This window comes from Panulirus ornatus, chromosome 23 (genome assembly GCF_036320965.1).
Source record: "Panulirus ornatus isolate Po-2019 chromosome 23, ASM3632096v1, whole genome shotgun sequence".
NCBI lineage: Eukaryota > Metazoa > Arthropoda > Malacostraca > Decapoda > Palinuridae > Panulirus > Panulirus ornatus.
Window position 1 is genome coordinate 18896916 of NC_092246.1, and position 25447 is coordinate 18922362.

The window sequence follows — 25447 nt, forward strand, 5'->3', positions numbered from 1 at the left end:
AGCAACCCTCAGACCACCGTCAGCCATCGTCAGCGCTTTACAGACTCCCAGAGCCAGGTCCTCCTCTTTGTCATAGGCCACTTGCAGATCACCTCGTCATAGGTCAACCAGGCCCTTTGTCACCTGTCTCTCCGGTGTGCCTTCCTGTGTAACCACCGCCATCACTTCCTCCTCCTCCTCCTCCTCCTCCTCCTCCTCCTCCTCCAACTACCGTACTCTCCCCTCCACCACCAGGGCCCCCAAACACCCTCACCATCCACTCCACCAACACCAACAGGTCACCATCCACTCCACCAACACCAACAGGTCCTTCAAGCAGCAGTGTGACTCCTCCACTAGTGGTACCACATACCCAGCTTTCCCTCCACCACATATTCAGCCTTCCCTCCACCATATACCCTGCCGTCCCTCCACCATATACCCTGCCGTCCCTCCACCACATACCTAGCCGTCCCTCCACCACATACCCAGCCGTACCTCCACCACATACCCAGCCGTCCCTCCCCCACATACCCAGCCGTCCCTCCACCACATACCCAGCCGCGTCCCCCACATACCCAGCCGTACCTCCTGACATTTACAACGTGGACCGTCATTCAAATATGAAGACGAAAAAAAAAAGTAATCATAATCATGCATAATTCTAAACTGTTTTACTGGTAGTTAATTAAACTGCTTCCTGTTGTCCTAGACGACGAGAGAGCTAATAAAGGTCTCGCATGGTTTGACATAACTGTAAATTGTGAGTAGAGGGTTCAACGCCTGAGCCAGGAATTTGAACGTAGGCGCTGTGAGGGAGTTTAGATGTTGATCCCTCAATCCGTGTGTAGGTGTGTGTTGTGTGCATGTGTGGCGCCTCTGGCGGCTGGAGTCTGAAGCTGAGGCCGAGAGTAAGCTCAGGCTCTGTTGCCAGTTCGCATGTTATGTTTGTTACTTTATTAATCGTGAAGAGTTTCCAGTATTGGTAAATATGCTTAAGTTGGTAAACAAATAGATATCATTTGTTGGAAATTTAGCTTTTATGAGAGAACTGTTGTATTTGTTAATTATTTCTGGTTCTTTATAGTCGAAATGGATTGATTTCTCTGAGTTACCATATACAAGATGGGAGGGTTGACAGATTGTACCGTCGTGTATCGTACTGTCGTGTTCAAGTATCGCACCGTCGTGTTCAAGTATCGTACCATCGTGTTCAAAGGATCGTACCGTCGTGTTCAAGTATCGTACCGTCGTGTTCAAAAGATCATACCATCGTGTTCAAAGCATCGTACCGTTGTGCTCGAAGCATCGTACTGTCGTGTTCAAAGGCTCACACCATCTTGTCAAAGGATCGTACCGTCGTGTTCAAAGCATCGTACCGTCGTGTTCAAAGGCTCACACCATCTTGTCAAAGGGTCGTACCGTCGTGTTCGAAGCATCGTACCGTCGTGTTCAAAGGCTCACACCATCTTGTCAAAGGATCGTACCGTCGTGTTCAAAGCATCGTACCGTCGTGTTCAAAGGCTCACACCATCTTGTCAAAGGGTCGTACCGTCGTGTTCAACGGATCTGGCCGTCGTTGATCGAGAGGTTAACCAACGAAGTGAATGACTGCCAGGCTTGCTCTAGAGCTGGTGGTGAGGGTTCCCTCCCTCACAGGGTTACAATATACAAATTGGTACACAGCTCAAATTTTTTACCTCGCGTTCCCGTTAGCAAATTGCTGGTAATGGTTTTTTTTTTTTGCTCCAATTGAACGAGAGAAACACATTCAGAACGACAGTTAGGTTTTGTGTGTGTGTGTGTGTGTGTGTGTGTGTGTGTGTGTGTGTGTGTGTGTGTGTTGCAGACAAAAAAAATTGAGGAATTACATTAACAAATGGTTTAAAATGATTGTTACATTACTAGTTAGGTTGGGGAATTACATTAACAAATGGTTTTCATAATTGTTACATTACTGGTTAGGTTCTTGCTTGTTATATTTCTAATTGGATTTGTTAAGTTGGTTTATTATCAATTAGGTTGTTCGGTTGTTACGTTGCTAATTGGTGGAGAGAGTCTGTGCAACGCATGTACACCATCACTATGTCTGCTTTTGTATCGGGTTTTCTCTCTCCCACCCATTCCCCCATTACCACTTACCTTTCCCACCTATTCCATCATTACCACTTGTTCTCTCTCTCTCTCTCTCTCTCTCTCTCTCTCTCTCTCTCTCTCTCTCTCTCTCTCTCTCTCTCTCTCTCTCCCCTTTATACATAGTCCCACTCTCCCAACTCCCCGCACGTAATTTCTGCTTGCTATCATGAATGTTCGTCATGGGCCATCAGGTCTGCTGTTATCTGTCCTTCCCATGTATTCCCATGCACCAATCCCTCGCCCCATCCCATAGAGAGACAGGTATCCTCCCACTGTCAGTGTAGCCACGTATCCTGCCACTGTCAGTGTAGCCACGTATCCTGCCACTGTCAGTGTAGCCACGTATCCTACCACTGTCAGTGTAGCCATGTATCCTACCACTGTTAGTGTAGCCACGTATCCTACCGCTGTCAGTGTTGCCACGTATCCTGCCACTGTCAGTGTAGCCACGTATCCTACATCGTCAGTGTAGCCACGTATCCTACCACTGTCAGTGTAGCCACGTATCCTACCACTGTCATTGTAGCCACGTATCCTACCACTGTCAGTGTAGCCACGTATCCTACCACTGTCAGTGTAGCCACGTATCCTACCACTGTCAGTGTAGCCACATATCCTACCACTGTCAGTGTAGCCTCGTATCCTACCACTGTCAGTGTAGCCACGTATCCTACCACTGTCAGTGTAGCCACGTATCCTACTACTGTCAGTGTGAGTTCGTCTGGACAAGATTCTTGAAGGGATTAAGTAGCATTACCTGAAGGTGTTTGGTCCTTGTGGCGTGCCCCCAGCAGGCCCAAGACAGAGCCATCAACACCCCAGCGCAGCTGCAGATGCATCCTAGCAAGGTTGAGGGCAGTGCAAGCCAGTGCCTCAGCCCTGCTTCCGATGCGTCCTAGCGAGGTGGAGGGCATCGCCGCTACGAACCAAAGCCACTGTCTTTAATTACTGATAATTGCTTAACAATGGAGGGAACGGCAAAAACATCGGCGTACGCCTGGGGGGTGTTTTATGGGCAGTTTTTTGTTGAGGTGATGTAGAGGAGGGGAGAAAAACCTGTCTTCACCTGCCTCTGAAGGTGGTTCCTCCTTCAGGTAAAAACCCGAAGGGGTCGGGCGGAGAGGATGTACTAGGAGGCCCTTTCCCATACCGTGATCACGCCCACGGATGGGCGGCCGGGCGGGGCGTGCTCAAGGCCATCTCATGCCACACAAACACATACACACACACATACGCAAATAGACAGGCATACGCCCGTCCTGTGGGCGTGGAGAAGAGAGAGAAAGAGTCGTGGGGAGCAGGAGGCGTGCGATGATAAGTAAGAAGGAGTCCTAGGGAAGGAGGAGGCGTGGGGGTGGGGGGGGAGCAGGAGCGAGTCATGGGACGCAGGAGGCTTGGAGGGAGGGAGGAAGGGAAGCCCTTGAGAGAATGAGAGGCAGCGGCCGGCATGACGGGCCAGAGAGGACGTTTAGGGAGAAGTGATTAGGGTGACCCTTGAAGGCAGAGACTGGATGGGGCCTTGATCCTGTGAACCTGAGGCTGGATGGGGCCTTGACCTGTGGACTTGAGAGTGGACCTGAGGCTTGGATCTTGACCAGTGGACTTGGGGACCATCAGTAGCTTGCAGACGAGCAAGCACAGGAGTAACTTCAGAGACTTACACACCTCCAGTACACGAGGATGGACGCCATCTGGTCCATACGTCATGCTTGCGTCCGGAGGGAAACCTGCTTTTTTTGGCCTCATCGAAAAGAAATGACAGTGAGGGACACAAGAGGAGTAAGAGTGAAGGAGCGTCAGGGGAGGAGAGTGAGAGGGGAAATCAGAATCATCCAAAATGGAGTTAGAGGATGAAAGAGGACCAAAAAGGATTGCTTCGTCAGTAGGAGAGTCAGCTGTAGTACCATCAGAACGGATATGTTATAGGGAAAGGTAGTGAGACAGAGGCTGTTGCTGATGCTTTTGGCTACAGAGAGAGACAAACCAGTGGGTGAAATGAGGAGGAACCAGTAGTGGAAGAAGATGAAAGAAAGTCCTTCTACCTTCGGCCAAAGAAACGGCTTCGCCTCACGGACGGCAACATACGTGCAATGATTTCTCGCGGGGTAGATAAAAGCTGAATGCTTGTCGGAGGAAGGAGAGATTTTTTCCCCTAGGACCATCATGGCAAATTACTCATAATAGTCAAAGGCTTTAATAATCTTGATCTATCGAGTTACCTAAGACTATAGTCGTCGATTTTATTGGTAGAAATGGATACGAACTCGTAGGCAAACGTTTTACCTCGAATGAGGCGAGGTACTTTCTGTTCATCAGGACTGTTAACAGATGGAGCGATTTGCCTGTTAGAGTGGTTGAAAGCAGTACTGTCGAAGATACGTGTTTGAGAATAGATTTGATAGATATTTCCCTTCAAGTCCACAGCTTACACATTATTTGCGCTTCCTTAAGGCAAGTAAATTCTCCTTGAATTTTCTGCATGCCTCCTGACTTTTACCACATCGAAGTATGCGAGTCTCTGGTATCTTCCGGAGTCACAAACAGCCTCGAAAGGACCCAGTGGTCTGTTGGTTCTTGGGAAGGACGCGGCCAGACGAGTCTGGTGTGACGTTTGGCAGGACCGGGACCCATCATTGTTGAAGGTGTTTACTCCCAGTGTGGAACACTCTCTCCTGCAAGGCCACTTGCGTTCAGATCCTCGGGTTGCACTAGACCTAGAGTGCGTTCAAATCCTTGTGTGAACACCTGGAGTGCTTCAGATGCTCATGCGTACACAAGGAGTAGTTTCAGATCATCATGTGTACACATGGAGTGGGTCTGATCCTCATGTGTACGCATGGAGTGGCTCACTGTACGCACAGTAGTACTTGGGTGTAGACGGTAACAGGATGTACATGACTGGTCTGGGCGGGTGCCTGGCCTTGTCTCATGCAATTAAGCATAATTTTCCCATATATAGCATTATCACCGAGCCATGTCATGGGTTAATGGCGCAGCGCAGGTTGCAGCCCTCCCTCAGGAATTACGAGAGACCTTGTAGAAGGAGACTTTAAGGAGTCCACCGCCACGCTTGCGATGCATCTATAAAACCCTCTTGGCCACAGACGGCTTGGAAGCAGGTAAGAGGAGCCGCCTCCACCGCCGCTTCCTCCTACCGCAGGAACTTTAATAGATTAGCTAAGGGAGTGCTTATGTAACCGACAGTGTGTACGTGTGTGTGTGTGTGTGTGTGTCTGTGCGTGTTTACTGGTGAAGGCTGCGGAGGGCGGGTCCTGAATCTTGGGGTGGGTGGTGACTCCCGCGTGTCGTGAGGAGGATATGTCAGGTGTAGCGCAGCGAGAGAGAGAGAGAGAGAGAGAGAGAGAGAGAGAGAGAGAGAGAGAGAGAGAGAGAGAGAGAGAGAGAGAGAGAGAGAGACGTGCCTCACCCAGCACCCAGGAGGTCTCTTGTGACTCGCCGCTCGCTCATGCCTGATCCGTATTTATCCTCCAGTGTTCATGGCCTCTCCCTTTGTTTCTCTCCCCACTGAGAATAAGTCTCGGGGGGTTTCTGAAAGGCCTTCAAGTGCACGCCGCCACAGGGAGGACACGTGTAACCTTCAGGTGCCTGATGAGTCGTGGTCATGTTGTGTCTGGGTCTCGCTTCAGTTTGTTTTTATTCTGTCCTGCTCCCCAGAGGATTAATCCTGGGCCACTTAGAGGTAGTCATGGCCGCGTCAGCAGATGTTATAGCCTTCCGCGTCACACAGGTCGGACGGGATTATACGGCAGGTTCCCTCGGTCTAACTGTGGGAGGATTAACGTCACACGTAGCACAGGGAGTGACAGGTTACGTAAGACAAGACCTCCCCCACCCCTTTCCCCCCCGAGATACGTAACTCACATTGGTGGGCGAGGCTTCACATGCGGCCTCATGATCCTGAGCATTGATGGTAAGCGCGCCAGAGGTGCCCTCGACACGTAGCCGTAGCAAGTGCTGTAGGATCCTGGGTTAGCTGGTCACCTTGCTGTGATACAGCAGCCGACCAGCGCTGCGGGGGTCAGCTTGTAGTCATATGAACCTCCTGGCCCTCAGAGACCTACTGTTCCTCTGGTACCTCTTGGTCCTGAGGGAACTCTCAACCCGTAGGGACCTATTGGCTATCAGGGACCTATTGGTCCTCAGGAAACTCTTGACCCTGAGGGACCTATTGGTCTTCAGGATCCTCCTATCCCTCAGGGACCTCCTCTCGACACTCAGGGACATATTGGCTTTCGGGGACCTATTTGTCCCAGGGGACTTCTTGATCCTCAGGAACCCCCTGGCCTTCAGGGATATCTTGGCCCTTTGGTGCCTCTTGGCCCACAGGGACTTCAGAATCAGGCATCAGACAAGGCTCAGCACTCAGCCACTCTCCAGACATATTGGTAGTCAGCCATCCAGCAGGCTTCCAGTACTAGGTGGCCGTTAGGCATCATCACATAGCCATGAGACATGCATCATCAGATAACCTCAAGACATGAGTCAGCCGTCAGTTTATGAAACAGTTTTCTTCCCAGCTGAGTCGAGTCGGCCATGCATCAGTCATCGCTTGTGCCCCAACCATGCAGGAATCATCACTGACATCAGCCAAGCACCAACGATCACTGGTGTCATTCATGCAGTAACACATCATAAGCCATGACCCAGGGAGTGTGCACGCCCACAGTCATGAGGTGACTGTTTTAAAACACCCAAGAAGACGGGGTCCCCTCAGGCATATCCTTTGACAGGGCGATATCCTTTGACAAGACGACCCCATCAGGTATATACCAGGGCGATATCCTTTGACAAGGCGACCCCATCAGGTATATACCAGGGCGATATCCTTTGACAAGACGACCCCATCAGGTATATACCAGGGCGATATCCTTTGACAAGGCGACCCCATCAGGTATACACTAGGGCGATATCCTTTGACAAGACGACCCCATCAGGTATATACCAGGGCGATATCCTTTGACAAGACGACCCCATCAGGTATATACCAGGGTGAGACGGCTCCTCTCCAGGCATATTCTAGAACAAGACGCCGGTCCCCCTCACCAGGCGTATCCCAGAACAAAACCTCCCCTCTCACTAGGCGTATCCCAGCAGAAGCAGCCTTAAAAACTCGACAGTTGGTGATGAGCATCGCAGGAAGTTACTCTGAATGATGGGCGAGGCGAAGAAAATTGGGTAGTAGTGCGGGAGTGTCTTGGTTGGAGTGTTAACAAAAGAAGGGACTGACCTGGGTGGAAGGATCAACAAGGAAGGGGCTGGGTTGTGTAGTAGCATCGACTAGGAAGGGGACAGGGGAGAAGGGGCTTTGTGCGACCTCATGTTGGGACGAGTCTTTGGAAAAACCTTTCTTTGTGTGCACATTTTCAGGTGGAAGTGTGTGTGTTGTGTGTGTGTGTGTGTGTGTGTGTGTGTGTGTGTGTGTGTGTGTGTGTGTGTCAATAAGGAAGACCTGATGAGTATTTCCATAATGGGTACGACCAGTCACCACAGTCAACAGCTGAGGGCCATTTAGTGCCAGCAACGTAATGCCTGCCACTGCCTCGTTTGCTTGATACAAACACATTTGCTTCTGAGAATAAACACCAGGTGGGAGCACTTTCAAGAGATAATGTTGTATCTCTCAGGAAACAAGCAGTTCGATGTTTACTAAAGACGTTATTTAATGTTTCACATTATTGCAAAGCGCATCAAGGAAATAGATAGTGTGGCTATGTTCATAAGCATTTTTGCTGAGGTTTGAAACGCATGGATTGAGGATAGGAGATTAGTTTTTTTTATATGATCTACCAGTGTGTGTGTGTGTGTGTGTGTGTGTGTGTGTGTGTGTGTGTGTGTGTGTGTGTGTGTGTACCTGCAGGTTCAATGAGAGCAAGCAGGGTCGTCTAACGTGAAGTGCGTATCATAGAAACGTGATGGCGCCACCCTCATCCTCTCTCGAGGCTACAGAGATTATTAGTTGTTGATATTTTCAACCAGTCAATATGTACGTTGTGAACTGCAGTAGTAAATTTGTAATGTTATGCAGTAGTCGTTTATAAGCCACCCTTCCCATGGCGTAAGGTAACACCCTGCAACCTGATGGTGTTATAAGGTTATGACATACCTCTCCTTGTGTGTTGTAAGGCTGTGACATGCTACTTCTCGTGTTTTGTGAGATTACATCACTCCAGGCTTGTTTTTTGTGGTTAAGACGTACAACTTTTCCGTGTTATGAGGTTACAACACACCACCCTTGCGTGATCTCAGGTTACAGTACACCACCCTGACGTTTGGTCAGGTCACACTACACCACCGCCCCTTGTGTGTTGTCCCGTTGCAACAATAACCTCGCGTGTTGTGACGCCACGACGCACCACCCCTCGCATGTTCCCACACTGACCCATCCCTGGCGTGCTGAGACCTTGTTACACCCCACACGTCTCGTGTATTGTGACCTGACCATACAATAAATCTCGCGTGTTGTGACCGTAAATCATACCACAACCTTTGCGTTGCGCCATCATATAACACAGTTTTTGCTTGGTATGACCTTATGACAGAACACGCAACTCGTGTTCTACAACTTACGTCTTTCTGTACCATGACGTGTTGTGATTTAAGCCCGCACCACCCGTGTTGTGAATTTAACACCCTCCATCATATCTGTGATGACACACTAGTGGTTGGTTGGCTGATTATTTGGCTTTTAGACCCACCAATTCGTAGGGTCATTAAGAAGTCGTCATCGTTAAGGTATAAGCATCTATCGAAAATCTTAAAAGAAAAATGTATTTTCTTTAGTTCAAAAGAATTCGAAGACAATTCGTACCCTCACTTGGGTTCAGATTGGTTGGGTGTTTGGGCTATAAGCTTGTCAACTCCCAAGGTCATTAAGCCTGTCACTTTCTTCATGTAACTACCCACAGAAAATTCTTTGAACACCTAAAGATCTTAAGGATAGCTCTAACGCCACACACGCTCTCTCACTGTGGCCCGGTAAATGGTTGGTTTTTCTTATCTTCAAGTACCTTCACTAGTGACCTGAGGCAGAGCGTTGGTAATTCGTTGGTAAACAGATTCTTGTGCTGTGTTTTTCTTCGTAATTTTGAGTGCGTTGGCGGCAGCGCGTCGGGAAGGCTTCGATATTATTATAAATCATGAGTCGGGTGAGCCAGGTGTGGGTAGAGGAATGCCAGGCGGGCGGGAGTACCATAAATCTGAGGGTGTGGCGTCGGCTGCGACACCCACACTGGCCTTACTCGTCTAGTTCAGTCTCCCCTGACACCGACGGCAACAGCAGCAGCAGGAGCAGTAGGGCCTCGGTGGCTGTTACCCCGAGGGTTACCTGGCGTTGGAAACGGGTAATCCACTAAGCTAAGGAAGTAGGATAACAGCTAGAACGAGTCTCATAACCAACCATTAGATCTGGGAAAGTATTTAAGCTAAGATATAGAGGAAGGTTATGGAATAATCAAAGAAAATGTGGAAGAAAAAGGAGGTGGAGTCTATAGAAAATGTATCTCAGACTTCTGTGTTCGTAAGTCATTGTCCTGAAGCTCTTTATCCTCAAATAAGATTACGTATTGAATGATAAGCTTATAGTATCATCTTATATTATGTACTTTCTGCAGATTTAGTGCTAAACAAAATGAAATCAGAACAAATACTGATGAAATTCACGTCGGTCACAACTACTGGAAGGAGGGGAGTGTATGTATATCATCTCATAAAGATCTCTGGCCGTTTTAAACATGAAGGTGTGAGGGCGTGTGATGTAGGCGTCAGAGGAATGTTGATTTGCGCTGCGACCTGCACCAGATCCTCCCGTTGTCCCCCACCTGGAGAAAGATTGAGAGTTTGAGACGAAACAGCTTGGAGAGCAGTTCGGTCAGATGCCCTGACGAACGAGTTGGTGGATGAACAGTACGTGGGTATGAAAATAAATACAGTCACCCCTCAGAACTGGGGATAAACGTTTGATGATGTTGTTGAATAAGCAAATAATGCCATCCAAATTTGATGATACGAAGGAAGCTGTGTGTGTGTGTGTGTGTGTGTGTGTTTACACGTTGCCAGATGCGCAATACCCCAGTAACAAACGCACATACGATACTTTTGACCTTCAGTTTGTTGCACAAGTTGTTTGAATTTTTGCTCGAGATGTGACTGGTAATGATGTGAAGTTATGACTGTGGTGTATCTGATGACTGGTGATGTTCTTGTTTCGTACATTTTATTTACATGGAGTACAGTAATTTTCTCAGTCTTGGGTTTGTTTGTTTTTTTCTCTCTCTGTGAAATGTTACTTATAGATGTATAACTTTAAGCAGTGAATATTACCTGTTTGTATATTGCTAGAGAGATTGTAGTGTTGATGTATCTGAGTAATTTCTCCATACATGGCTTGACGATATGGGCAGATGAGGCCATTGTACGTGTATACTTGACAGTATCTCACTGTGACCTCTTGCAATATATATATATATATATATATATATATATATATATATATATATATATATATATATATATATATATATATATATATATATATATATATATATTGAGAGGGTGAAGGCATGTACAGAGCATCAGATTGGGGAAGAGCAGTGTGGTTTCAGAAGTGGTAGAGGATGTGTGGATCAGGTGTTTGCTCTGAAGAATGTATGTGAGAAATACTTAGAAAAGCAAATGGATTTGTATGTAGCATTTATGGATCTGGAGAAGGCATATGATAGAGTTGATAGAGATGCTCTGTGGAAGGTATTAAGAATATATGGTGTGGGAGGCAAGTTGTTAGAAGCAGTGAAAAGTTTTTATCGAGGATGTAAGGCATGTGTACGTGTAGGAAGAGAGGAAAGTGATTGGTTCTCAGTGAATGTAGGTTTGCGGCAGGGGTGTGTGATGTCTCCATGGTTGTTTAATTTGTTTATGGATGGGGTTGTTAGGGAGGTGAATGCAAGAGTTTTGGAAAGAGGGGCAAGTATGAAGTCTGTTGGGGATGAGAGAGCTTGGGAAGTGAGTCAGTTGTTGTTCGCTGATGATACAGCGCTGGTGGCTGATTCATGTGAGAAACTGCAGAAGCTGGTGACTGAGTTTGGTAAAGTGTGTGAAAGAAGAAAGTTAAGAGTAAATGTGAATAAGAGCAAGGTTATTAGGTACAGTAGGGTTGAGGGTCAAGTCAATTGGGAGGTGAGTTTGAATGGAGAAAAACTGGAAGAAGTGAAGTGTTTTAGATATCTGGGAGTGGATCTGGCAGCGGATGGAACCATGGAAGCGGAAGTGGATCATAGGGTGGGGGAGGGGGCGAAAATTCTGGGAGCCTTGAAGAATGTGTGGAAGTCGAGAACATTATCTCGGAAAGCAAAAATGGGTATGTTTGAAGGAATAGTGATTCCAACAATGTTGTATGGTTGCGAGTTGTGCGCAGGAGGATGGATGTGCTGGAAATGAGATGTTTGAGGACAATGTGTGGTGTGAGGTGGTTTGATCGAGTAAGTAACGTAAGGGTAAGAGAGATGTGTGGAAATAAAAAGAGCGTGGTTGAAAGAGCAGAAGAGGGTGTTTTGAAATGGTTCGGGCACATGGAGAGAATGAGTGAGGAAAGATTGACCAAGAGAATATATGTGTCGGAGGTGGAGGGAACGAGGAGAAGAGGGAGACCAAATTGAAGGTGGAAAGATGGAGTGAAAAAGATTTTGTGTGATCGGGGCCTGAACATGCAGGAGGGTGTAAGGAGGGCAAGGAATAGAGTGAATTGGAGCGATGTGGTATACCGGGGTTGACGTGCTGTCAGTGGATTGAATCAAGGCATGTGAAGCGTCTGGGGTAAACCATGGAAAGCTGTGTAGGTATGTATATTTGCGTGTGTGGACGTATGTATATGCATGTGTATGGGGGTGGGTTGGGCCATTTCTTTCGTCTGTTTCCTTGCGCTACCTCGCAAACGCGGGAGACAGAGACAAAGCAAAAGAAAAAAATATATATATATATACTATACAAACCTCCAACAGCCAGCATCGAACCCAGGACCCCTGTGCAACAGGCGGGAGCGCTACCGCTAGGCTATGATCGCCCCTAATAGGGAAATGACTATTCGAATACTATGTACTCGAAAACCCTTCATCTCAAGTTGGTGAGCAACGGGGTCTACACCGGTCATTTCCCAACAGGCTCACATAGCCAGCAGATAGCATTTTACCGAACCTAACCGTACAACGCGGAGGTATATGAATACGAACAAAGTGCATATGAATGCATATGATACAAAGATAAACAAAACAGCAATAGACTATTGGGTCCTTTCGAGATTGTTTGTATTTGTAGATCAGGAATTGATGGGAAATATCCGAAAGTTTATATTCACTTCCAAATACCTGTGCTTTCATTGGTGAATCATCATTCCATGTGCTTTAACAATACTCTGCCTCTCGAAGCGAAACGTATGCCTTCGAGTTTGTATCCATTGCCACAAATGATATTAGAATAATCTATCCATCGACAGCCGCTTAGATCAAGACGGTGAAAGCCTTTGATCACTGTACATACCTGCATTTGATCACCTCTTGACCTTCTCTTTTCTTTAGTCGAATAATTTAAGTGTTCTTGACGTCTCTCATAGGATTTGCGTCTCCGTCCAGGAATCCTCTTGAATGTATTCTCTCCTTTCGATCTCTTTATATGTGTTGGATGACCAAAACTGAACATGACGTTCAGGGCGGATGCGAACCCGTGAATTATAAAGTGGGGGATTTTATTTTTTTCCTCCCTTAGACTTGAATATAATTTTGTCCGCCTTTTTTTTTTTCTATACGGATTCTACGCTCTACTTACTTGGTTTTAGGTCATCGGAGATGATTATATACTAAAGTCTCTCATCTCAGTTACGCTTTTGGGATTTTTTTATCGTCTTTGTACAAAACTTTTACACCAATCAGTATCAAAGTTCGTTTGCCACCTGTGAGGGCCAGTGTGCCAATGTGTCCGTCTCAGATTACGATTGTGGACGATCTGGGTCGATAACATCTTTATCATCCAGCTTACGTTGATGTATGAGTGTCTGATACTCCTGCAGGAGATGCCCGTTATCAGTGTCATATATATATATATATATATATATATATATATATATATATATATATATATATATATATATATATATATATATATATATATCAAAAACTATCGAGGATGTAAGGCATGTGTACGTGTAGGAAGAGAGGAAAGTGATTGGTTCTCAGTGAATGTAGGTTTGCGGCAGGGGTGTGTGATGTCTCCATGGTTGTTTAATTTGTTTATGGATGGGGTTGTTAGGGAGGTGAATGCAAGAGTTTTGGAAAGAGGGGCAAGTATGAAGTCTGTTGGGGATGAGAGAGCTTGGGAAGTGAGTCAGTTGTTGTTCGCTGATGATACAGTGCTGGTGGCTGATTCATGTGAGAAACTGCAGAAGCTGGTGACTGAGTTTGGTAAAGTGTGTGAAAGAAGAAAGTTAAGAGTGAATGTGAATAAGAGCAAGGTTATTAGGTACAGTAGGGTTGAGGGTCAAGTCAATTGGGAGGTGAGTTTGAATGGAGAAAAACTGGAGGAAGTGAAGTGTTTTAGATATCTGGGAGTGGATCTGGCAGCGGATGGAACCATGGAAGCGGAAGTGAATTATAGGGTGGGGGAGGGGGCGAAAATCCTGGGAGCCTTGAAGAATGTGTGGAAGTCCAGAACATTATCTCGGAAAGCAAAAATGGGTATGTTTGAAGGAATAGTGGTTCCAACAATGTTGTATGGTTGCGAGGCGTGGGCTATGGATAGAGTTGTGCGCAGGAGGGTGGATGTGCTGGAAATGAGATGTTTGAGGATAATGTGTGGTGTGAGGTGGTTTGATCGAGTAAGTAATGTAAGGGTAAGAGAGATGTGTGGAAATAAAAAGAGCGTGGTTGAGAGAGCAGAAGAGGGTGTTTTGAAATGGTTTGGGCACATGGAGAGAATGAGTGAGGAAAGATTGACCAAGAGGATACATGTGTCGGAGGTGGAGGGAACGAGAAGTGGAAGACCAAATTGGAGGTGGAAAGATGGAGTGAAAAAGATTTTGAGTGATCGGGGCCTGGACATGCAGGAGGGTGAAAGGCGGGCAAGGAATAGAGTGAATTGGATCGATGTGGTATACCGGGGTTGACGTGCTGTCAGTGGATTGAATCAGGGCATGTGAAGCGTCTGGGGTAAACCATGGAAAGTTGTGTGGGGCCTGGATGTGGAAAGGGAGCTGTGGTTTCGGGCATTATTGCGTGACAGCTGGAGACTGAGTGTTAACGAATGGGGCCTTTGTTGTATTTTCCTAGTGCTACCTCGCACACATGAAGGGGGAGGGGGATGGTATTCCATGTGTGGCGAGGTGGCGATGGGAATGAATAGGGGCAGGCAGTGTGAATTGTGTGCATGGGTATATATGTATGTGTCTGTGTGTGTATATATATGTGTACATTGAGATGTATAGGTATTATATATATATATATATATATATATATATATATATAAACATAAAGTAATTATCTCATCTTTGCTTTATTTTATATTTCTTCTGACAAATTTTGTATCAGGACTTACATTGATTTTCATTCTGTTAGATATTGACATTACATCATTGTACTTGCTTGTCTAAAAATACTCAATGTACCGCAAAAATTATTATTCTGTCGTGTTACCTATAGGGTAGGATGTAGAACACGGTGTGTGTGTGTGTGTGTGTGTGTGTGTGTGTGTGTGTGTGTGAGTGTACCAGTGCCAGATTCGAATGAATTACGAAGATTAGGTAAATAGTTTGAGATTTTTTTCTATTTTTTGTTTTTTTTATTTTTGCTGTGGGGTTTATGATCTTGCACCAAGTCTTCGTCGTTTTCTGAGAGTAATGGTCCAATTGAGTGGGAACTGAGTCTCACGTAACCATGAAATTAGGGAATTTTTATTACAGGTTTCAGAGATACACGCCTTGTATTGTCGCTCGCTTGGCATAAGTATCATATATTATTTTTTTTTTCATAGTGCGTCTTGGGTTTCCAGCCCCGCGAGACGACGAAGATTTGGACAACAGGGGGGAAAAAAAGAGAGAAATTATTAAAGTGTTTCTTTATGACAGACGCGGTTTGAAGGGGCCGGTCCCTTGTGGAGCAATGCGGGAGTCCGCTGGACCCCTCCGCCCCTCTCACAGGTGACTCGACCGGTGTCAGCCAGCCATCTCCTCACAGCCACATTAGCCTCATTAGTTAATAGTTGGTAAGGTGAGTAGGGGCTTACACACCAGGTATAATCCGGCTGGAAGGCGCCCCGCGCGGCCGTGGGATGGAGGGGAGTGGTTCGGGTGGGTGGGTGGGTGTTGAATGTTGTCCGCTGGAGGGAGAGATAGGTGGGCTCGAGTGAGGATGGGGGTGTGTTGGGGTGACGGTGGAGTGTGTTGGGGGTTGGTTGGGATAGGGGACGTGGCCAGCGCCTGGTACAGGAGACTCAGGGGTCTTGTGTGTGTGGAGAGAGGCGCTGGTACAGGAGACTCAGGAGTCTTGTGTGTGTGGAGAGAGGCGCTTGTACAGGAGACTCAGGGGTCTTGTGTGTGTGGAGAGAGGCGCTGGCACAGGAGACTCAGGGGTTTTGTGTGTGTGGAGAGAGGCGCTGGTACAGGAGACTCAGGGGTCTTGTGTGTGTGGAGAGAGGCGCTGGTACAGGAGACTCAGGGGTCTTGTGTGTGTGGAGAGACGCGCTGGTACAGGAGACTCAGGGGTCTTGTGTGTGTGGAGAGAGGCGTTGGTACAGGAGACTCAGGGGTTTTGTGTGTGTGGAGAGAGGCGCTGGTACAGGAGACTCAGGGGTCTTGTGTGTGTGGAGAGACGCCTCGTCGTCATCATCAGTAGTTGTGTTTGAGGAAGACGACACTGCATGACTGGTGAGGTATTGTGAGGCAGGTGGGAGGTGTTGTGAGGTGAGGTTCGGGAGTGCCATGAGGCTGGGTTGGGGGTGTTTTGTGGTGAGTTTAGGCGGGATGGATGTTGTGAGGTGAGGTTAAGGGTTACCGTGAGGCTAGGTAGGAATTGTTTTGAGGTGAGGTTGGGGGTGTTTTGTGGTTAGGCGAGGTGAGGGGGGGGTTGTGAGGTAAGGTTAGGGTTCCATGAGGCTAGGTAGGGGGTGTTGTGAGGTGGGGGTTAAGATGTTATGAAGCCCTGGAGGGTATTGTGAGGTAGATGAGTCACGATGTTAGGTAAGGCAGGTTCTTTGTGTGGTCAAGCTGGATGATGTTGCGCAGTTATGATGTTGTAAAGTCAGGCTGAGTTCACAAGTCAGGTTAAAGTGTGTGTGTGTGTGTGTGTGTGTGTGTGTGTGTGTGTGTGTGTGTGTGTGTGTGTGTGTGTGTGTGGCGAAGTAAGGGTAGATGTCTTTTTACGAATTCTAAGACTTCGTTCTGGACTGAGAGGACATTGATGACCAAAGGAAGACGATGATAGAATGCAGTTGTTATTGTTCGTCGTAGATGAGGGTAAGATTACCACTGAAAGACAGACCAGAACTTAGTTGGCGCGTCTGAGGTACTGTTACCAGCAGTAGCGAGTAGCTCGGGGCGGGTCCCTTGGCTCGTATTGTGCGAAGCACGACGGTAGAGGGAAGAAGAGGTGCTCCCTGCTCGTCCCGTGTCATGAGCTGTAATGTGCACGTATGTACTACCACTCCTCCCTCACCCTCCTCTGTTGTTCAACCTCCTCGTCCTCCTACTCCCTCCCTCCCTTCAGTCCCCACACCCCCGGGGGCCAGCAGCAGCACAGCATGGCTAATGGTTCAATCGCCTTTTACGATTTTTCAATTTCGTCCTCAGTTATGAGGTGGGAGTCCCGGTCCCAGCGGGGGTTGGGGGTGGCTGGGTGCTGGCCGACGATTGTTGCACGCTGAGGCCACTCCAGCTGAGATCTCTCGCTCGTTGACCTCGTACAACGCTTAAACCTTTGCAGTATTTAAGATTCACTTCCTCTCTCTCTCTCTCTCTCTCTCTCTCTCTCTCTCTCTCTCTCTCTCTCTCTCTCTCTCTCTCTCTCTCTCTCTCTCTCTGTTTATATAAGGGAAGTACCGTTGCCTGGGTGGCTCGTGGTCCCCCATACTTGAAATGGTACTTACTTGCTAGAGTAATCAGTACGTGGCTATGCAGCAGAATGTCCTCCACCCTCCCCTGTACTCCGTGCCCAGCCAAGCGTGTGTCGCGCCATTCATCTGTTCTCGATCTTATTTATTTATGTACAGATCTTCCGCGTTCTGTCGTGGATCTCTAAAAAAAAAAACCCTCCTCTCTCTCCTCTTCCTCCACCACCCCTTCCTTGCCTCGTTGTCTGTCTGACCCTGAGTTGAATGAGGGTACGACTCCCGATGTATTTTTCATACCTGTACCGTCGTAGAACCGACAGTCACAGGAGCTAGTATGGTGTGGGTGTAGGGCCGTCTTATATTTCCCCTCCGTCGGCCCTTTGAATATTGATGGTAAATATTGGCTGAAAATTGCCCCTGGCATGAATGGGTGGTCATGATGACCCCCATATATGTTTATTACCGTTGAAATTGATTGTTCCTAGTTTTGCATAGAGGAAGTGCGTCATGTTGCACAGTCATTTGCTGTCTAGACGAGGATACGTTTGCTTGCGGCTGACGTAGGGCGATGTGACATAGGTTACGAAAGAACGCAAGCGGTAAGTATTGGGGCAATGGGTGATTTAGACGCTGTGTAACTCCCCAACTTCAGACGCCATTGAAGTTTACGTTCTTGGAATGTCTATCACCCGCTGACTCAGGTGGAGGAGAAGAAGGAAGAGGAGGAGAAGGAGGAGGAGGAAGAACTTCTCACAATCACAACACTCGTTATTTCTCGAGAGTGATCTTAGCCGCTTGGCTAACAGCATTCTTGGGATTGTGTTGACTGCTGCTGGGTGTGGGGGACGGGGACGGAGGGGGTGGTCGTCTTTCAGAAGTTATTTTCGTGAGTGATTCATATCCGTTGGAGCCATGCTTACCAGACATTGCCTTACAGGGGACGACCACAAATACATACACACATACACACACACACACACCACCCGCTACAAGTAGGACTGTACTGTTAAAATCCTTGTGTTTATATTGGTATAGCCAGTAGGTATGGCTAGGTAGGACACGCGCGAGTCTGTCTGTCTTTCAGTAATGTTTGGTGACGTTGATCTGGGACCTTGCCTGCGTCGCCCGAGGAACGAGACGCACCGTCTATAGCGTCGCGTCCTGTGGGTGCCGTACAGACAGAGGTGTTTTCAGAATCGTAGGAGCTGGACCTCAACTACCATTTTCCCGGATTTAAGATGAGAGTCAGTTTTCAAGAACCAAGTCTCCCTGCATGATATTCCCATTTTTGTAATTTACTTCTTCAAAATTCCCCACCTGATGAGATGTAGTATTAATAGTAATTACTGAATGACCCCTTATGTGTACTTGACCCTCAGAACCGTTCGTTGCTATGTGTCTTCCCTTGTGACCTGGCATCGTATGATATGCAAAACTCGGACCCATATTTGCTACTGACCCTCTTGACCTCCGCTTCTGGGGGGTCACATAACGTTATATCTTTGCGTGCTTGGGGTCTTCCAAACCTGGGCTGATAACGCTACACACCCGACAGTGTGTTCCGTGTCGCTGCTGGGTGAGGTGGGAACCTTGTTAAGTGATTCGTCCGTTTTCCCTATGGCTGAGTTCAACAGAAAAATGCCGTAAACAGAGTCCAGTAAGATTTCTCTGTTTGGTTTAACCTGTTGAACTCGGTCTGTTGATTCTCTCACTTGCTGTTTACCGCCGAAGTTTGAGTGGTGCGCATAACTTGGCGAAGTGGGAAGTTCCTTTTTTTTTTCGAATCGTTTTCGTCAGAGAGTTGCGATTGAGGGTTGATTACTTGTGCCAGCTGTTGTTGGCGAGTTGGTCTCTTCGGCTGCCAGGCGATGGGAAGACTCGTAATGTTGAGTGTATAGGACTCGTCCTAGCCGGGGAACATATAGGGTCCTTTATTAGTGTAGAGTGTAGGACATGATCGTATACTGTGTTGTATGTTTACACATACTGTGTAGTGTATGTATATATACTCAAAGAAGGTGTGTATACAGGATGCGCTCTTGTCAGATTATTATTCATCTATAGACAGAAATCCTCTTCGTGCATTCGTCAATTCTTGCATTACGACCGTCCGTTCCTTGGGTACGACGGTACGATCCATCATCTCGACGATACGACCCTTGAGCACGGCGGTGGGATCCTTGAGCACTACGTTACGATCCTTGGGTACGATTGCCTAACCTTTGACATGAGGATCAAGAGTATTGTCGTGATCAAGTGCCGTACCGTCGTGGTCAAGTACCGTACCATCGTGGTCAAGTACCGTACCGTCGTGGTCAAGTACCGTACCGTCGTGGTCAAGTACCGTACCATCGTGGTCAAGTGACGTACCGTCGTAGTCAAGTGACGTACCGTCATGGTCAAGTACCGTACCGCCGTGGTCAAGTACCGTACCGTCGTGATCAAGTGCCGTACCATCGTGGTCAAGTGACGTACCGTCGTGATCAAGTACCGTACCGCCGTGGTCAAGTACCGTACCGTCATGGTCAAGTACCGTACCGTCGTGATCAAGTACCGTACCGTCGTGGTCAAGTGCCGTACCGTCGTGATCAAGTACCGTACCGTCGTGGTCAAGTACCGTACCGTCGTGATCAAGTACCGTACCGTCGTGGTCAAGTACCGTACCGTCGTGGTCAAGTACCGTACCGTCGTGATCAAGTACCGTACCGTCGTGGTCAAGTACCGTACCGTCGTGGTCAAGTGACGTACCGTCGTGGTCAAGTGACGTACCGTCGTGGTCAAGTACCGTACCGCCGTGATCAAGTACCGTACCGTCGTGATCAAGTGCCGTACCGTCGTGGTCAAGTGACGTACCGTCGTGATCAAGTACCATACCGTCGTGATCAAGTGACGTACCGTCGTGATCAAGTGACGTACCGTCGTGATCAAGTACCGTACCGTCGTGGTCAAGTACCGTACCGTCGTGGTCAAGTACCGTACCGTCGTGGTCAAGTACCGTACCGTCGAGCTTAAGTACCTTACCCTCGTGGTCCTGGATCGTACCATCAATGTTCAAGTGGTCAATACAACTCAAATGAACAACCCTGTTATCACTATAGCCGGCAGATTAAGCTGTAATCACCAATTTGTCGCAGACAATGTTATGATTAAAGTCATTAATTTGATCCTGGATTACCGGCAGCCTGGCTCAGTACCGTAGTGCCTGCTCGGGTAAAGGAGATTAAACGAGATCACTGCCTTATAATCAAGAGGATCAACCAGAGTAACAGCTTAATCACTAGTGATCAACCTGATTAATAGCTCAATCTCGGGTGATCAAGCTGATTAACAGCGTAGTCCCGAGTGATGTACAGTAATTGCTTTAGACAGATACCAGAGGTTGTAATCTGACCCCACCAGGGTCCCGAATGTTGATTGTAATCACTATGAGTAATCGCAGTATCTGTTCATTCCATGGTGTTGTATGGTGTTAGCTGGGATGATTATAATCCCAGAGGTTTGTACCATACCTGGAGTAATTTAGGGAGATTAATTTCTTCTTTTTATTAAAGTATGGGACGAAAAAGCCATATAAAATGTATGGCAGTGTGAGGATTTCTGGATTGGTGTGGGTGGTGAAGAGGCTGTATGGCAATGTGATGATTTTTGGTATGGTATGGGTGTTGAAGAGATTGTATGGCAATGTAAGGACTTCTGGTATGGTATGGGTGTTGAAGAGATTGTATGGCAATGTAAGGATTTCTGGTATGGTGTGGGTGGTGAAGAGAATTACGAGGAGGTGAAGTCCAGCTGTGGATAGATGCAGGAAATGAGTCTGTTTAGCTCAAGAGGTGATTCAGACAAAGACGGTAGTGGTGGTGTGGAGGCTGTGGAGTGGGGACGAGTAATGTGGAGTTAGGTTAAGAGGTGGTGGCAGTGTGGAATGGAGTGAGTGGTCTTTGCGTGGGAGTGTAAACGGAGTTACTAATTGATTAGTCTCTTCCTCACGCGTCAGAGGAAGTGCTCGAGGTGAGGAAATCGGAAAACCGCTGATATTAGCGATGAGGTGTTTTTGCAGACTGGGTACAGTGAGGTGAGGGAGGGAATTGTCAAGGGGTGACGACTGGGTGGTTTAGGAAGACTTTGCATATTGGGACGGAGTTGGAGATGGTAGAGCTTGGGGTGGTGTAGAGAGGTTAGCGTTCCTAACCGTGACGCATTCACGGGCCGCCTAGGGTCGAGCGCATAGGTTCGAATCCTGGGCGCGGCAGTCGGTCCACGGTCAACCTAGCTATTCATCCATCCCTAGAGGTTTGGTTGATAAGTTTAGGTACCTGACTCAGTCTAATGTATATACATATAGCGTTAATGGGATGGTCTTGATTAGGGCTTCAGTTGCCCTTGCCGTCTCAGCTAGCGTAAAAAAAAAAAAGTGCCATATTTGATGACACTTAGTGCTAGACGCAGTGCTTAAAGTGACTGACAGTCTGTCCCTCCCCTTACAGGAGAGGATCGTGGGTATGTACAGGGCTGACCTTTTCATACTAGCAACACTTTGCAATCGACGGTTTTGAGAAAAGACCTTTGCAATTGACGGTAGAACTCTCCATGCAACAACCTCTTAACGAACGTAGTTATGGTGACGTAGATGACACAGGCAGGGGCGCGATGATGCCGCCTTGGACAACAGGAGACGAAGTCAGCTTCCAACAGGAATGGTCTGGCAACAGACAACATTTGTAACCTTGCTGCAGTTTACAGTTGCAGAATTAGCTTTGCAACAGAACCTCACTGTGCGTGACCTTGTAACAGTAGCAGAGGTGGCGTAGCAACAGACTGCAACAACGGTAGCAGACGCGACTTCACAACAGACAACAGATGTAGGCGGAAGCTGACAAGGAACCACGGCAGCTGTAGTCATGACTTGGCAACAGACAGCAGGAAAGTAACAGTAGAGAGTAATACGACTACACATATCCTTGCAACAGATTGCAGCAGTAGTGCATCCAACAGCAACAGAAAACTTTAAACAGACGTGCCCTTGCAACAGACATGAAGACAACGGACGTCGCAAACAGACGGAAGTGGTCAAACGTCGCAAACAGACGGAAGTGATCGTACAACAGACCACAACAAGAGTGCCAGACCTTCAACACTTAATAGCAGTGGTAGTAGAAGTAGTAGTAGTAGTAGTAGTAAGACTAGGGCCTTGTAGTAGACTGCAGAAGGGGGTAGGTGGTGTAGAAGTCAGCACAGCAACGACAACAGCAGCAGGAGCAGCAGCAAGTCGACGACAAAAACTGGTCCTTGTGGGCAGGAGTGGTCTCGCCCTGTGTTGTGGTCCTGACCACTGGGGGGAGTGGCAGGCTAACTGGCCCACCAGGATAGGATAGGAGGACAGGCTAGGGATAGACCGGAGGGATAGGAGGCTTGTAAAGGAGGGAGGGATCATATGAGATAGTGTTAGGAGACAAAGTAAAAACTTTCAGAAAGGTGTGGATAGATAATGGATTAGCTTGGAAAGAAGATAACGAACCTCTTGATAAATAAGTTACTTACTTTTGTGTGTACTCGTGAATTATTAGGCTGATAATTTGGTTACTTTTAGTTACACGAGAGTAATCGGTTCATTGATTGGTTACACATGGATAATTTGGTTGGTGAATTGATTACTCGAGGATAATTGGTTGACCCATAGGCCATATTTTGTTACCAGAGGATAATTGGTTTACATATTGGTAATATTTGGTTTTTTTGAAGGTAATGGGTTCCGCTGACGTAACTCAGGGTCTAGCATGTTAAGGTTATGCTAGGGTGTGGTTGGTGCAAGGTATAACCTGAGTATATTCCTCCAGATACCATCTTTAATTCTGAAAAGGCCCTGCCACCAGGTGTATCACAGAACTAGTAAGAGGCGTTTAATGAGCTGGTGGGTTATAGCTGTGGTATAGAAGTTCTAGCTTAGTTAGGACTGTGATAACTTAAGAGTTCGTATTAGTTGAGCTATCTTTTAGGCCAGTTGGGGCTAGTTGAGGTAGAGCTATCTTTTAGAGCTGTTGGCGCTCATTGCGGTAGAGCTATCTTTTAGGGCTGTTGATGCTCGTTGAGGTAAAGCTATCTTTTAGGGCTGTTGGCGTTCGTTGAGGTAAAGCTATCTTTTAGGGCTTTTTGTGCTCGTTAAGGTAAAGCTATCATTTAGGACTGTTGACGTTCGTTAAGGTAAAGCTATCTTTTAGGGCTGTTGGCGCTCGTTGAGGTAGAGCTATCTTTTAGGGCTGTTGGCGCTCGTTGAGGTACAGCTATCTTTTGGGGCTGTTGACGCTCGTTGAGGTAGAGCTGTCTTTTAGGCCGGTTGGGCCAGAATGGATGAGAGAGAGAGAGAGAGAGAGAGAGAGAGAGAGAGAGAGAGAGAGAGAGAGAGAGAGAGAGAGAGAGAGAGAGAGAGTGGGAGCCTTAAGACAATGAGACAGCTGGATGTGTCTTGGATCATGATTTTGGATTTAGGGAGTTAACTCTCTAATTATGTCCCTCCCGAGTAGATACTCCCTCATTAAACCTCATTAAAACCTCTCCTAAGACCGCCACTCACAGGCCAGGGATGGCTCAGACGAGGTCACTCACACAGGTTCCCCCTCCCAGTACCAAGTGCATTTTAACCTTGGATTCTACTTTGACCTCAGATGACACGTAACCTGTCCGGTCGGTTCATTGTGGAGATCCTGAATTTTAACCCTTAGGATATCTTTTATTATTCTGTTTTGTCTCCCGTCTTTTACAAGCGGCCTAACTCACTGTCTAGTACATTTGACACCCGACGTAATGGTTATGCCACAGCCATCCCTTTATAACTTAAGATACTACCACCGTCCTTATATATGTATATATATATATATATATATATATATATGTATATATATATATATATATATATATATATATATATATATATATATATATATATATATATATGTCGTCTTAGTTATTCGTGATCTCTTTCGTTTTCTACGCTTTTGCCCAGGTGTTCAACACCAGGTTATCTTGCTAACTGTTCTCTGTAGCCATGGCTGTTCGATCTTGTTATTGTTCTAAGCACGAAGTCTGATCTTCCTTTTCCTTATGCGCACGAAGCTTGTGTGTTCTATCTGTTCTCTATACAAAGCCCACGGCACTCCCCGATCTCTATCTACGTAGTTCCCCCGCGATGATCGTGGCTGTGGACGATGATCAGCAGTGGCTGTGGACGATGATCTGCAGTGGCTGTGGACGATGATCCGCAGTGGCTGTGGACGATGATCCGCAGTGGCTGTGGACGATGATCCGCAGTGGCTGTGGACGATGATCAGCAGTGGCTGTGGACGATGATCAGCAGTGGCTGTGGACGATGATCCACAGTGGCTGTGGACGATGATCCGCAGTGGCTGTGGGCGATGATCCGCAGTGGCTGTGGACGATGATCCGCGTGGGTGTGGACGAACTCCCATCTTTGCCTTTGTCTCCGTTCTCATGGCGTCTAAAGTCATTGCTTTACCTTCTTTGTTACCTCATGGCCACCTGGCTGGCTGTGCGGCCCCGGTTCCTCCCTTATCAATGACCGCAGCTTAACTGGCTCAGTCTGGTCCAAATACGGGCATATCCCGAGCGTCGTATGTTCGCTTGACGCTCGAAATTACCGCCCGTCGTCCCCGACCGTCTCTTTGTTATATATGTTTGCTTTCAACTCTCTCTCTCTCTCTCTCTCTCTCTCTCTCTCTCTCTCTCTCTCTCTCTCTCTCTCTCTCTCTCTCAAGCACCACGCCCGCCCCCCTTCTACACCATACCTCCATCTTTCCGTATCACGTCTGCGTCTTTGTTAGATGTGTGTAGCCTGCCGCTGCTGTGTTCTTGTCAGTGTGTGTGTATCTCGCTGATGCTGTGTCCTCGTCTAGGGTATGTATCCTGCTGCTGTGTGTCCCACTCAGATGTATGTATCTCGCCGCCGTGTCTTTGTGAGGTGTTTGTATCCTATTGCGGTGCTTTCGTCAGCTGTATCTAGCTACTGTGTCCTCGTCTGCTACATGCGTCCTCCGTCTGTCTTGCAGTCTCTGAGATACTCACGTTATCTTCGTTTCCCATTCATTACGCCGTTGAGCGACGCCCTGCGCCCGTACCCTCGTTGATGACTCGTCTGCATACCTGCTCCCTCCCTGTACCCGGCTGAGGGGACGACGTAGGCAGACACACCACGGACTCTCGTCGTCTGGCCCCGCTGGGC

General features: G+C 47.5%; 1 protein-coding gene across 1 annotated transcript in view; it reads left to right on the forward strand.

Annotated features, from left to right (window-relative positions):
• Window positions 1-25447, forward strand: part of pigs (pickled eggs) — a 374169-nt gene that overhangs the window by 215727 nt on the left and 132995 nt on the right. The gene's annotated exons all lie outside the window — the stretch shown is intronic.